This window comes from Macrobrachium nipponense, chromosome 27 (genome assembly GCF_015104395.2).
Source record: "Macrobrachium nipponense isolate FS-2020 chromosome 27, ASM1510439v2, whole genome shotgun sequence".
In the NCBI taxonomy this organism is placed as follows: Eukaryota; Metazoa; Arthropoda; class Malacostraca; order Decapoda; family Palaemonidae; genus Macrobrachium; species Macrobrachium nipponense.
This window is the reverse complement of record NC_087216.1, coordinates 21,230,938-21,244,076: the sequence shown is the minus strand read 5'-3', so window position 1 is coordinate 21,244,076 and position 13,139 is coordinate 21,230,938.

Genomic DNA, 13,139 nt, shown 5'->3' with positions numbered 1-13,139 from the left:
AATATCCTGGAAATTGCTGGAAATCATTTTGGCCCGTGACACGATGTCACAGTGCCCAGGGCAGACCAGTTCGTTTATTTTCGCTTCAACCACTAAAAGTGAGGAACGGTTGTCCTTGTCGATGGTCCTAAGCTTAGCTGAGGTTGTAATGTTTTTATTTATTTATTTATTTATTTCATTAACTTTTTATCTCCATTTCTGTTACTCGCTTTTCTGACGCAATTACCATTTCCTTTAGCAGCTTGATTACGAAATGAATGGTCTCTTATTTCACTTGTTTTATCTGAATGTGGTTCTACGTTAAATATTTACAGAGAGATTTAAGAATTTCGTCAACTTCAGTTTGTAACTTGTGTTTTTAACAAGAACGATGCCAAAGACAATAAACTGAAGGATTGATACAATCTCAATGCATAAGACGAATTCCTTAAAGAATACGTTTTTGATTTTAATAATCCCCAAGAATACCTAAAAGAATTTTATCGAAGTTTAAGAGAAGTACGTAAAAGAATGAATTTTCAAAATCCACGAGAATACCGAAAAGAATTTCATCGAATCGTGAGATGAATCACTTCAAGAATAAATTTAAGAAATCCCCAAGAATGCCTAAAAGAATATTATCGAAGCTTAAGAGAAATCCCTTAAAGAAAAAATTTTAAATCCCTGAGAATACCTAAAAGAATCTCATCGAAGCGTGAGAGAAATCCCTACAAGAATAAATTTGAAAAAATCCCAAGATTACCTAAAAGAACCGCATCGAAGCTTAAGACAAATACCTAAAAGAATCAAATGTTCGAGATCTCCGAGAATACCTAAAAGAATCGCATCGAAGCATAATGAGAAATTACGGAGAGGGACAGTCACCTCGTAGCCCCTAATGAGAAATAATTACACGACCTTCCTGGAGGCGAGGTCCCATACTGCAAGATTAATCCGGCGACGTCTTACGAATGGCTCCCATTGCGCTCTGCCTTCCGACTCAAAGGAGAGAGAGAGAGCCACGGAAGGTCATAAGAGGAGATTATAGGTCTTAAGGGGGAAGTACAGAGGGCATAGGTCACAGGAAGGGGAAATGTAGGATGCAGGTCGTAATTGGAGAAGACGCGTCTTAAGGTGGAGTTTTTCAATGTCGTTGTGGACAGTTTCTTTATAAATTATTTTAAGGATCGTGTTCGAGATGTCAGTGCGTGTTAGGGAATAAAACTGTTTCAGTTTTTGTTTTCTGAAAAGAAAGCTATTGTGTCGGCTTTGTCTATCCGTCCGCACTTTTCTCTGTCCGCCCTCAAGATCTTAAAAACTACCGAGGCTAGAGTGCTGTAAGTTTGTGTGTTGATCAACCATCCCCCAATCATCAAACATACCAAATTGCAGCCCTCTAGCCTCAGTAGTTTTTATTCTATTTAAGGTTAAAGTTATCAATAATCGTGTATCTGACAACGATATAGTCCAGGCCACCACAGGGCCGAGGTTAAAGTTTTATGGACCTCGGCTCATGCAGCATTATACCAATACCACCGAAAGATAGATGTATTTTCGCTGGCCTTGATTATACGATGTACAGAGAACTCGATTGCGCCGTAGAAACTTCTGCGCATTTTTTGGCTTGTTTATATTGCAGACGAGTAATGAAACTAGCTGACCTTATCACACTCAATTCACTGCCCGTCAGTTAATTCGATAAATTAAAATGCCTTACTTTAAATATAATCAGATTATGTCTTTAAGTAGCCCCGTTTATCCCAAAGGCTGAAAGCATCTACCTTTCGTATTATCAATTATCTCCGTTCTCTGAAATATTGAGGGAATTTCTTACGTTCAGAGTTTTCGCTGCTGGTAAATGAGACTGAACTGCAGACGAGAGAGAGAGAGGGTCATGATACATTTATCTCTTGACGCTACAGTACCTCCCAAAATACGTCTACGTGATAGTTTCTAGTTTGTAAGAAAGACAATTACGGCCATTCGATCTTCCCGAGACGATCAAGTTTCTCTCACCATGAGCAGTAACTCAACAGTCATTCATTCAAGTAGAAATTGAAATGTAAATTTTATTGATTTATCAGCTAAGAAACGCCATAGCATTCAGTTGTTCAAAACGTTTTTGCTGTTTAGGACTTCTAAATACCTTCCAAGCAATTTAAAAGAAAGTAACTAAGTTTGTAAACTTTGTAATACTATATCTAGGGTCTCATTGTGACTCACTCTTCCTTGCACCAGACAGGAAGGCTTTGTTGAAAGTTCCATTACCGTTTGTTTGTTTGCTTGCTTTCACAATCTTCCTTTTTTGTCAGGAAATGGGAATGGCATGATTATGCTTCATAAAGCTCTCGTGCCAGAGTTAAAATTTAAGAAATAATCGCAGTCTTAATAGCAATAAAAACAGAGACGATCATTTTCTCATAGAATCCTCATCATCATTATCATTACCACTCTCGAGCCCCTCTCCGACCATCATCTAATTCTCCTGTAGCCCATAGAGACGTAACACCAAATAATTCTCATCCATCTCCCATACTCCCATCTCCACCTCCTACACCTTTCTTTATCCCTCTTCCTCCTTACCCCGAGGTAAGCAGCATCGACCTACGGATCGTTGTTTGTCTTGCGAGAGTCCCAGGAGTGTCTCTGAGTCCCTCCCGAATCCCCTCGCTTCAAAACACCTCGGGAGGCCCACGCAATTTATCTTTCCCTCTCCTTTGATGCTGTCAGCGGGAGGAGGTAGCTCGGTTTAAGCGAGTATCCCATCAGCGTATAGAAAACGGGAAGAAATGCCCCGGGGTGGATTCCGTGTACTTTAGTGATAATGGTGTTAACGACCGGGTGTGGATTAGAGGATTGTGGGGTTTTTTACTGCGATTATTATTTGTAGTAGTAGTAGTAGATGTTCTTATTATACCATTATCATTCATAGTAAAAGAGGAATTAATTAACAGAATTTAAAGCTAGGTTTTTCAACATTAATTTAAAATCATTATTATTATTATTATTATTATTATTATTATTATTATTATTATTATATTAGTAGCATTAGTACTGCTCGCTGAATAGCCTGCTTTTCCCGACTGCAAAATAGAAAACGATCCCAGTATATATAAATCACAAGTAAGAAGTTCTTTTACCGGAGGGTGGGGGAGGGAGAGGGCGCACTACTCACACTTGCATCAACCCTTAGGATCCTGGTGCAAGCAGTAGGGGATCGCGACAAGATCAGAGAGATAGATGGCACTGGCTTCGTGTTTACCTGGTCAGTGGTTTGGGAGCAACCTAAACCCACCCCTCCCCCTCCCCACCCCTCCCATCCCCTACCCCCTGTCAGTTCAGCTCTGAATAGGTAGTATTTACATCTAGGTTCATGAGGAGGACATGGGGCTAGCAACCGCATTCCTAAGAACTATATATATATTATATATATTAGTATATATATTATATATATAATACTATAATATAATCATTCAAGCTACAAATGTCCTTTAATATCTAAATTCACCTAACCCCAAATATATATTTTCATATATGTACCTGAAGGAATTTTTTAGTTGATATAAATTTCGTCCCCCCTGATCGAAACCAAACGTCCAAGTTGACGGGACGAAATCAGGACAGTCAGTGACGCTATCCAATCAGGCAACAGAGACGCTATAATTCAATATCGATCGACCTACAAATCACTCCTCGATCTGGTGCTCGTAATAGAACGATAGAAACCCCGTCTACCATTAGCCAATTCGAGCGTTGACACACGTAGCCTTTTGTTATGAAAATTATCACATCGAACCGTGATCCATTTAATACATTCAGCTAACAAATGTCCTTTAATATCTAAATTCACTTTACCTCGGTCCAAATGATATATTTCATATATGACCCGAAGGAATTTTTTTTTTTTTATCAACTAAAAAATCCCCAGTACATAATTAAAATATATCATTTGGAGGTAAAGTGTAATTAAGTATATAAAGGACATTTGTAGCTGATTGATATATAAAATGATCACGTTCGATGTGATAATTATCATATATATATATATATAAGAGAGAGAGAGAGAGAGAGAGAGAGAGAGAGAGAGAGAGAGAGAGAGAGAGAGAGAGAGATTTAAGGTAAATAAAACTGCCTCAAGCAACGCCAGAAATCCATTTATATCTTTAAATTTATGCAAATCTTTCAAGTTAGTTCACAACGTCCAGCTTTAACCAAATGCGAATAGACTTCATCATTTTGATTAGACATCTTTGGGGCAATATGACGTCTTAGCATAGAAACTAATCAACATTTCCGTGTACGAATGAATGAATGAATTGATCAGTCACTGATGAATAACTCCTCGATGAACAGAGAGACTTGAAGGACTGAAGGAACCAGTGGAAAGTGTCAGCGAATCTTGCAGATTTAAATGGAATATTATTCATAGGGAAGAGATAAGCTTCCATTTCTGTCCCTGGCAATCACAGTAGACTCGTAGTTACCTTACCAGGGCTAGTGATCCTTTTTACTATGCATTGAAAAATTAAACTTTAGCATATAGATATATAGGGAGAGAGAGAGAGAGAGAGAGGCGGTTGGTGGGGGTGGTGGGGAGGGGAGGGGGGAAGGGTGAGAAAGACCAGGGTCTGAAATTTGCATATCCATTACAAATTTCATCAAATTTCTAATGCATTTCATGGTAGTGGCTGAGGAAGGCAAGGTTTGACAAGACTTGCAGTTAAAATATCAATGCCTTTGGCATGACAATGTCATGCAGAGGTTGTAATGCATCTGTAATTGCGTCTTGGCTTGCTGTAGTTATTCATATCTCGTCTCGTGTTTAATCATAAAAGACACTTAGTGTAATATTTTTATCTGCGGCTGCGAAATTCCATTTATATGTTTTTTTTTTTTTTTTTTTTTAACTACCTTCTTGTCATTTTAGGTAAATATTTTCCGTAATTATTATCAACCATTCTTTGCATTTAGGTAAATATTTTCTTGTCGTTTTATGTAGATATTTTCTTGTCATTTTAGGTGAGTATTGACTTATCTAGTAAATATTTGCTTGTCATTTTATGTAATTATTTGTTGTCGTCTTTCTTGTAGCTGTCTTTTGTTGCTTTTGATATCATTTTATGCAATTGATGTTTTAATTTTTTTTCATAAACTGAGGTCTGTGATTGATGTAACCAGTTCGCTAAATTTTCAATTTGGTGAAATGTCCAAGCACATGAAATATGTTTACCTTTTCCTTCTTTGTGATAATAGCTGAAACTTAATACTTTCGTAAAAACTCATTTTCGCGTGATTCCTAATCGTGAAGGTGACTGGTTTCCAAATTTAGAATACGTAGGCCTATTGAGAGGCAGGTTATAGTTTCAGAGAAGATAGAAAGAGCGAAACTATTTTCAGAATTAACCTTGAAATATAACTGTGACTTTTAAAATGAATGACATATTATAATTACGACATGAGGAAAGAATGACATAACGATGACTTTCAAAATTAATCCTTCTCAGTGAAAGCAAATAAACACCCCCATCTACAGAGAGAGAGAGAGAAGAGAGAGAGAGAGAGAGAGAGAGACTCAAGATCCCCTATGAGAAATTGTTGGAGAAAATTGAATTTGAAACCAATATCTTGGAATACGTATATGAAAAAAAAGGAGGGTTGAATCCAATCTCAAGCTTCGTTGCAAGGTCAGTTCGAAAGTTTATGGCCTGGGGGGGTCTAAAAATACGTAAGAGTTGCAGGAGAACTATTGTATTCGACAAAAAAAAATAAAAATAAAAAGAAACCCGTTACCCGTGTGGTAAGTGTTATGAAAAATGCATGGATGTCTCTCATTTTTATACATACATAAACACACACATGTATATATATGTGTGCATGCGTACGTTTATGTATGTATACTTGTAATAAGCATAATAACCTGGATTTTGTAACAGTTTCTGGATAGCTTAGCAGGTCAAAGCCTCAGACCTACACTGGGTTTGAGTTCTGCCAGGGGCGTTAGAATTTCTTCATTTTGATCCAAAAAAGTGTAAAGAAGTCGGAAAGCTAAACGGTCATGTGTATACATATATGTGTGTGTGTGTGTTGATATACCATTCATACTATTAAATACTAAACCACAAATGAAACCTCTCCACAAAAAGCATCATACCGTATTTTCTCCACATGACGAGATCATCTCAAATCACCAGGTCCATTTTTCTCCTTCGCTAAACGCTTAAGCAATTCATTTCAACAAATTCGTTTTTTTTTTTTTTTTTTTTTTTTTTTTTTTTTTCGTTTTTTTTGGGGGTGTGGGGGGGCGCATGCGCAGAGGAAGGGAGACTGGGCCTAAGGGATCTTAGGCCTATCCTTGTTGACGTAAGGTTCGTCTACGGAAATGAGCAGGTTAGCGCCATCGAAAAAAAAAAAAAATACATATATACGTTAAAAGTTTAGAAATCGGTCGCAAATAAACTATAGCTAATTTAAAGACGGCCAATAAAAACCCGAATGTTCTCTCTCTCTCTCTCTCTCTCTCTCTCTCTCTCTCTCTCTCTCTACAGCAAAATGCGATCAATTCCTGTCGCCATGATGACACTCGAGATGTATAGAAGTGGCGGTCACGTGTCCTCGGCAGCGGAGCAGCCTTAGTATATTGCTTCTCCATTGTGGTTCCTTTAATATTCATGTTCTCATCAAGGTTCTATGAATAATTCCTCGTAACAAGGACATTCGGTTAGGCAATTAAGGATGTAGGCCAAGATTAGACACCTGAGATAACCTCCTTTGAAATCCTCTTCTCCAAGCAGACACAGTCTTCATTTCCACCTCCTCCTACTCCTCCTCCTCCTCCTCCTCCTCCTCTTCTGGGAAGACAATATGGCGTCTTTGAAGCTTGCTATTCTTCAACTCGAGTTCCTCCACTTCATCAAGCATTCCTGGTACTTCCATTTAAGCTCTTCTTGGAGGTTCTAGAAAAAGGTTGCAGATACCTCGCCTCCCAGAAGAGGGAATAATTGCTTAATATATTTCTATTACACTTCCAGTGAGGCGGAATAGGCTTAAATTGTCTGGGGAAACTAAAGTGGGATTGTATGAAGGAATTGTTGAGCCAATTACTCCTTTGTGTAAGTGAAATGTAAATGTTTGAATATTTGAGTGGAATAAAACAGCAAAGTAACAGTGAACTGTTAAGATGAACTATTTTGGGAAAAGTGAGGATAGATGGACGTGGTAAAAAGGTTTGGATGTGTGAAAGGATGGATAAAGGTATTATGGAATGAATAAATGACAATAGAATGATGAAATGTTCTTGGAATTGAGAAGAGAATGATATACAAAAGGTTTGTATAAATGGTGTGAAAGAGGTAATCATAAGGAAAGGTTTTGATAGTAAAGATGTGTGCTGAATATGGATGAATCGTGCAGTGTGTATAGGAGGTTAGGATGGGCTGCTGATGAGTCATCTGTATGGGTGCATGAAGTAGCTGATTTGATAGTTAACGTATGAATTTGACAGTAACAATTGTGCTGTTTTCTCTAGAGCCGCCACCTGTTCGGAGAAGACGGCCTGATGATAAAATATATATATATATATATATATATATATATATATATATATATATATCATATATGAATATGCGTGTCCAGTAGTTATGACGCTGCTTCTTCACCAGCCCAATGCCCGGGTTCGATTCCCAAGTGAGATATAGTTGCTTTAAGCACACTCTCAGATAAATGGCGTTGAACGTTAGTTGGCCCCATGCAATGAAGGACTCGTGGGTGCAATCCCATCCCGAAATTCTTGCTGAGAACTGGAATTATAAGTTTCTTTGTGTCATATTTTACAGGGAGAATTCGTAGAGACTTATAGCAAGATATATATATATATATATAAAGATATATGCCACGAAGGAAAAATAAACGAATGAGTAACTGCGAGACCCTTCGACGTTTCCACGTCATTTACTGAGCAGAACTGACATACATGGGACAAAAGACAAAACAAGAAGATTCGTATAACTGACAGATAGTGATTATAAAGAGATTAGTACCTAGAATCCGACACACCTGGAAGAGAGTAACCTTCCCAAACAAGCATAAACAATGGGTGCGATTAAAAGTTTAAGATAAACATCTCAGATACAAGGACAAGACAATTGAAGAATTATAGGTGACAGCTGTTCAGAACTTTGGTAAACAAAACCATGTCACAATACATATTCACAATACAGGTAGACATACATTACAACGAAGATAAACTCAAAGGCAACTAATTTTTATTTAAGTCTGTAATTATATCTTTGAGGTCATTCTTAAACATGTTAAAAATACAAGGGTCTAAATGAAAAAGGCCACGACTAACATTGAAATTACAATGAAAAGTAAGTTGTATTAAAGCAGATTCTAAAAGATTTCGTGATAAGACATCTCTTGACTGTGCAATTTATGGATTTATCACGTTCCTAACTTTCGTGATTCAGTTATCATATATATATATATATATATATATACTATATATATATATATGTATATATATATATATATATATATATATATATGTATAAATATATATATATATACATCAGCATGAAGGTGGACTATTAGAAACGTTGCAGTTCATTACAATCTTTATTTCCTACGTTTCGTAATATCATTATTACATCTTCAGGGAATCTGTTAAACACTAAATAAAATTAATTTAAAATTACTTACTTAAAAATTACTTTAAAAATTACTATAAAATTCAACATTTGTAAATTACAACACAATTAAAAAAACATACAGAAACGAAAACAAAAAAAATAAAAATAAAAAGACCAAAGACCGCTAACCAACCTTGTGCCGAGAAGGCAAGAGACAGAATGACAGAACAAATAAAAGTTAGCTCAGGTACAGTTGTGTGGAGGAGGTTTGGGTATTTAACTGGGGAACCAGTGTTTTAATAAATAATGACTCAGGATAGGCAGTTCATATGCATTGTCGCTTGGCCTATGACTTGGAAATGACTTTTTCTTTCTATATATATTTTCAATTTTTCGAATGGTTGGCTTATATTAGAGTGTTCGGGATTGGAGAGCCTACAGCCAGTACGGAAACTTAACCAATCCCCGATGAGAGTCGATTCTGACCCGCAGTAACCTCCTCGTGGATCCGACATATGTCCCAGAGTTACACTTAGGGCAAGTATACTTATAGACCACGTTGGAGGTCAAGAGAGGGTCCAATCGATCTTATATCTGAAAAAGGAACCGATTGTTAGCGGGTTTATGGAATTAATTTTAGATTAATGGCACCATAATGTTTATGAATAATTTGTGCAAACTTTTTCCGAAAGGAGTCATCATGTAAGAACGGGAATTTGGCATAAAAAGCTAATTTGGTACTGTACATGGTTTGGCGACATTAGCGAATTGTTTGTTAAGAAACAAACGGAGCTTTTTATAAAACAACGGTCTGTGGGAAGCAATTATCCCTAAAATATCCAGAAAGGAAACTAATTTCTTGGTGGAAGGATTGCCAGTTCGATGTAATAAAAAATGCCCTGTGGAGGAGAGAAAAATAGAGTTTAGTTTAAAATCATAAAAACAAGAACTATAGTAATTGGATCCTAGACCAGTAAAAGTTTTCTTTCTAAAAAAACAGATGTACTAAAAGAGCCATTATCCCTAGTGACAAGAACGTCTAAGAAAAGGTAATGATCGTTCACTCTTTTTTCCACGGTAAAATTAATGTTACATGTTTAGTATTAACATATGCTAAAAAAGGAGTCAATATCACAGTCATTTTTAAATAAGGCGAAGGTGTCATCAATATACCTACCATAAAAGAGTGGATGGAACCTGAGTGGGCAGTCATCTAACATGCGTTCTTCCAGCGAGCACATGAAGATGTTGGCAAAAGTGGGACCCAAGGGAGAGCCCATGGCTACACCGTCTGTTTTGCTTATAAAGTTTGCCGTCAAAAACAAAGGCATTGTCCCGCACTGCTAGTTCTAAAAGGGTTTTAAAAAAACGAACGATTGAAATTATTAAAAACAGAATCTGGCTCAGGAAAAAGTTTGTTTAAGATAATACGATAGTTTCTTACCACAGGGACATTAGTAAATAGAGATTCAACATCTAAACTGGCCATTTTCAAATCAGCGTCTGTAATAAAACTTTATCCTTAAAAGAGTAAGAGTTACTGAAGTAAAATCATTTTTTGGTCAGCGGTTCTAAAAAAGGTACCAAATATTTAGCTAGCTTATAATTAGGTGTATTATATGATGCCAAAATTGGTCTCATTGGTGTATTAGGCTTGTGTATTTTTGGGAGACCATATAAAAACTCCAAAAGGAAATGGATCCAGTGACAAACAAGTCCTGGTATGTGTTATCTCTATGATTTTCTCTTTCTTTAGAAGACGTAAAAATCTGTTTATTTTGTCTTCAGTTACTGTGATATTGTAAAAATCGGGTGCTCCAATTTCAGTGAACTTACCTTGGTCTCTTAAGATAGTCAACATTTTTTCTTTATAGTCGGTTGCATCTAACAAAACAGTTCCCTTCCCTTTGTCGGGTCTGGTAATAACTAGATCCTTTCTACTTGCCAGCTGTTTAAGGATGTGATGATCTCCTTTTTAAAGAATGGAGTCCAGCGCGTTTTCAACTTTCTAATGCACCCTGGGACAGTTCGAAGAGTTGTTTCTGAAGGTCGCGTTTTGTTTACGTTAAACGGTAACGTTTAACCAGACCCGACAAAGGGAAGGGAACTGTTTTGTAGATGCAACCGACTATAAAGAAAAAAATGTTGACTATCTTAAGAGACCAAGGTAAGTTCACTGAAATTGGAGCACCCGATTTTACAATATCACAGTAACTGAAGACAAAATAAACAGATTTTTACGTCTTCTAAAAGAAAGAGAAAATCATAGATGATAACACATACCAGGACTTGTTTGTCACTGGATCATCCTTTGGAGTTTTATATGGTCTCCCAAAAAATCCACAAGCCTAATACACCAATGAGACCAATTTTGGCATCATATAATACACCTAATTATAAGCTAGCTAAATATTGGTACCTTTTTTAGAACCGCTGACCAAAAATGATTTTATTTTACTTTCAGTAACTCTTACTCTTTTAAGGATAAAGTTTTATTACAGGACGCTGATTGAAAATGGCCAGTTTAGATGTTGAATCTCTATTTACTAATGTCCTGTGGAAGAAACTATCGATATTATCTTAAACAAACTTTTTCCTGAGCCAGATTCTGTTTTTAATAATTTCAATCGTTCGTTTTTTAAAACCCTTTTAGAACTAGCAGTGCGGGACAATGCCTTTGTTTTTGACGGCAAACTTTATAAGCAACAGACGGTGTAGCCATGGGCTCTCCCTTGGGTCCCACTGCCTTTAACCATCTTAATGTTGCTCGCTGGAAGAACGCATGTTAGATGACTGCCCACTCAGGTTCCATCCACTCTTTTATTTTATGGTAGGTATATTGATGACACCTTCGCCTTATTTAAAAATGACTGTGATATTGACTCCTTTTTAGCATATGTTAATACTAACCATAGTACATTAATTTTACGTGGAAAAAAGAGGTGAACGATCAATTACCTTTCTTAGACGTTCTGTCACTAGGGATAATGGCTTTCTTTTAGTACATCTGTTTTTAGAAAGAAAACTTTTAGTGGTCTGGTCTAGGATCCAATTACTATAGTTCTTGTTTTTATGATTTAAACTAAACTCTATTTTTACTCTCCTCCACAGGGCATTTTTTATTACATCGAACTGGCAATCCTTCCACCAAGAAATTAGTTCCTTTCGGATATTTTAGGATAATTGCTTCCCCACAGACGTTTGTTTTATAAAAAGCTCTGTTTGTTTCTTACAAACAATTCGCTAATGTCGCCAAACCATGTACAGTACCAAAATTAGCTTTTTATGCCAAATTCCCGTTCTTACATGATGACTCCTTTCGGAAAAAGTTTGCACAAATTATTCATAAACATTATGGTGCCATTAATCTAAAATTAATTCCAATAAACCCGCTAACATCGGTTCCTTTTTCAGATATAAGATCGATTGGGACCCTCTCTTGACCTCCAACGTGGTCATAAGTATACTTGCCCTAAGTGTAACTCTAGGACATATGTCGGATCCACGAGGAGGTACTGCGGGTCAGAATCGACTCTCATCGGGATTAAGTTTCCGTACTGGCTGTAGGCTCTCCAATCCCGAACACTCTAATATAAGAAACCATTCGAAAAATTGTAAAATATATATAGAAAGAAGTCATTTCCAAGTCATAGGCCAAGCGAACAATGCATATGAACTGCCTATCCTGGAGTCATTATTTATTAAACAACTGGTTCCCCAGTTAATACCCAAACCTCCTCCACCACAACTGTACCTGAGCTAACTTTTATTTGTTCTGTCATTCTGTCTCTTGCCTTCTTCGGTCACAAGGTTGGTTAGCGGTCTTTGGTCTTTTTATTTTTATTTTTTTTTTTTTTTCGTTTCTGTATGTTTTTTAATTGTGTTGTAATTTTACAAATGTTGAATTTTATAGTAATTTTTAAAGTAACTTTTTAATAAGTAATTTTAAATTAATTTTATTTATTGTTTAACAGATTCCCTGAAGATGTATAATGTATTACGAAACGTAGAAATAAAGAATGTAATGAATTGCAACGTTTCTAATAGTCCACCTTCATGCTGAGTGTCCTACTGGCCGTCGCCTTCCTCTATCTGATCCATAGATATATATATATATATATATATATATATATATATATATTATATATATATATATACATATACTATATAGGATGTATATATTATATATATATATTATATATAATTTGGGTAATGTGTATGTATGTTTGTTTGTTTGTATGTATGTTATGATGTTTGGTATGGGCACCCGGGTGGGCCGTCGGTCTGACGGGACTGAGATTCGGAAAGAGATGGGTTTCCACCCCGAAGGGAAGGTCGAGGACCTATGTTTGGGAGCCTGGAAACCCCTGGGAGAGCCGGGGGTCCCAAAATTTCTACTCCCCTCCCCCAGAGGGTGAGAAGGATTCCGTGAAACAGAGCTGGTTCTGCCCGTGAAATGGGGCTGGTTATGCCCGTAGACTTAGTTACTTTACAAATTTCTGTATACTTATGACTTATCATTTAGAAAAGAAT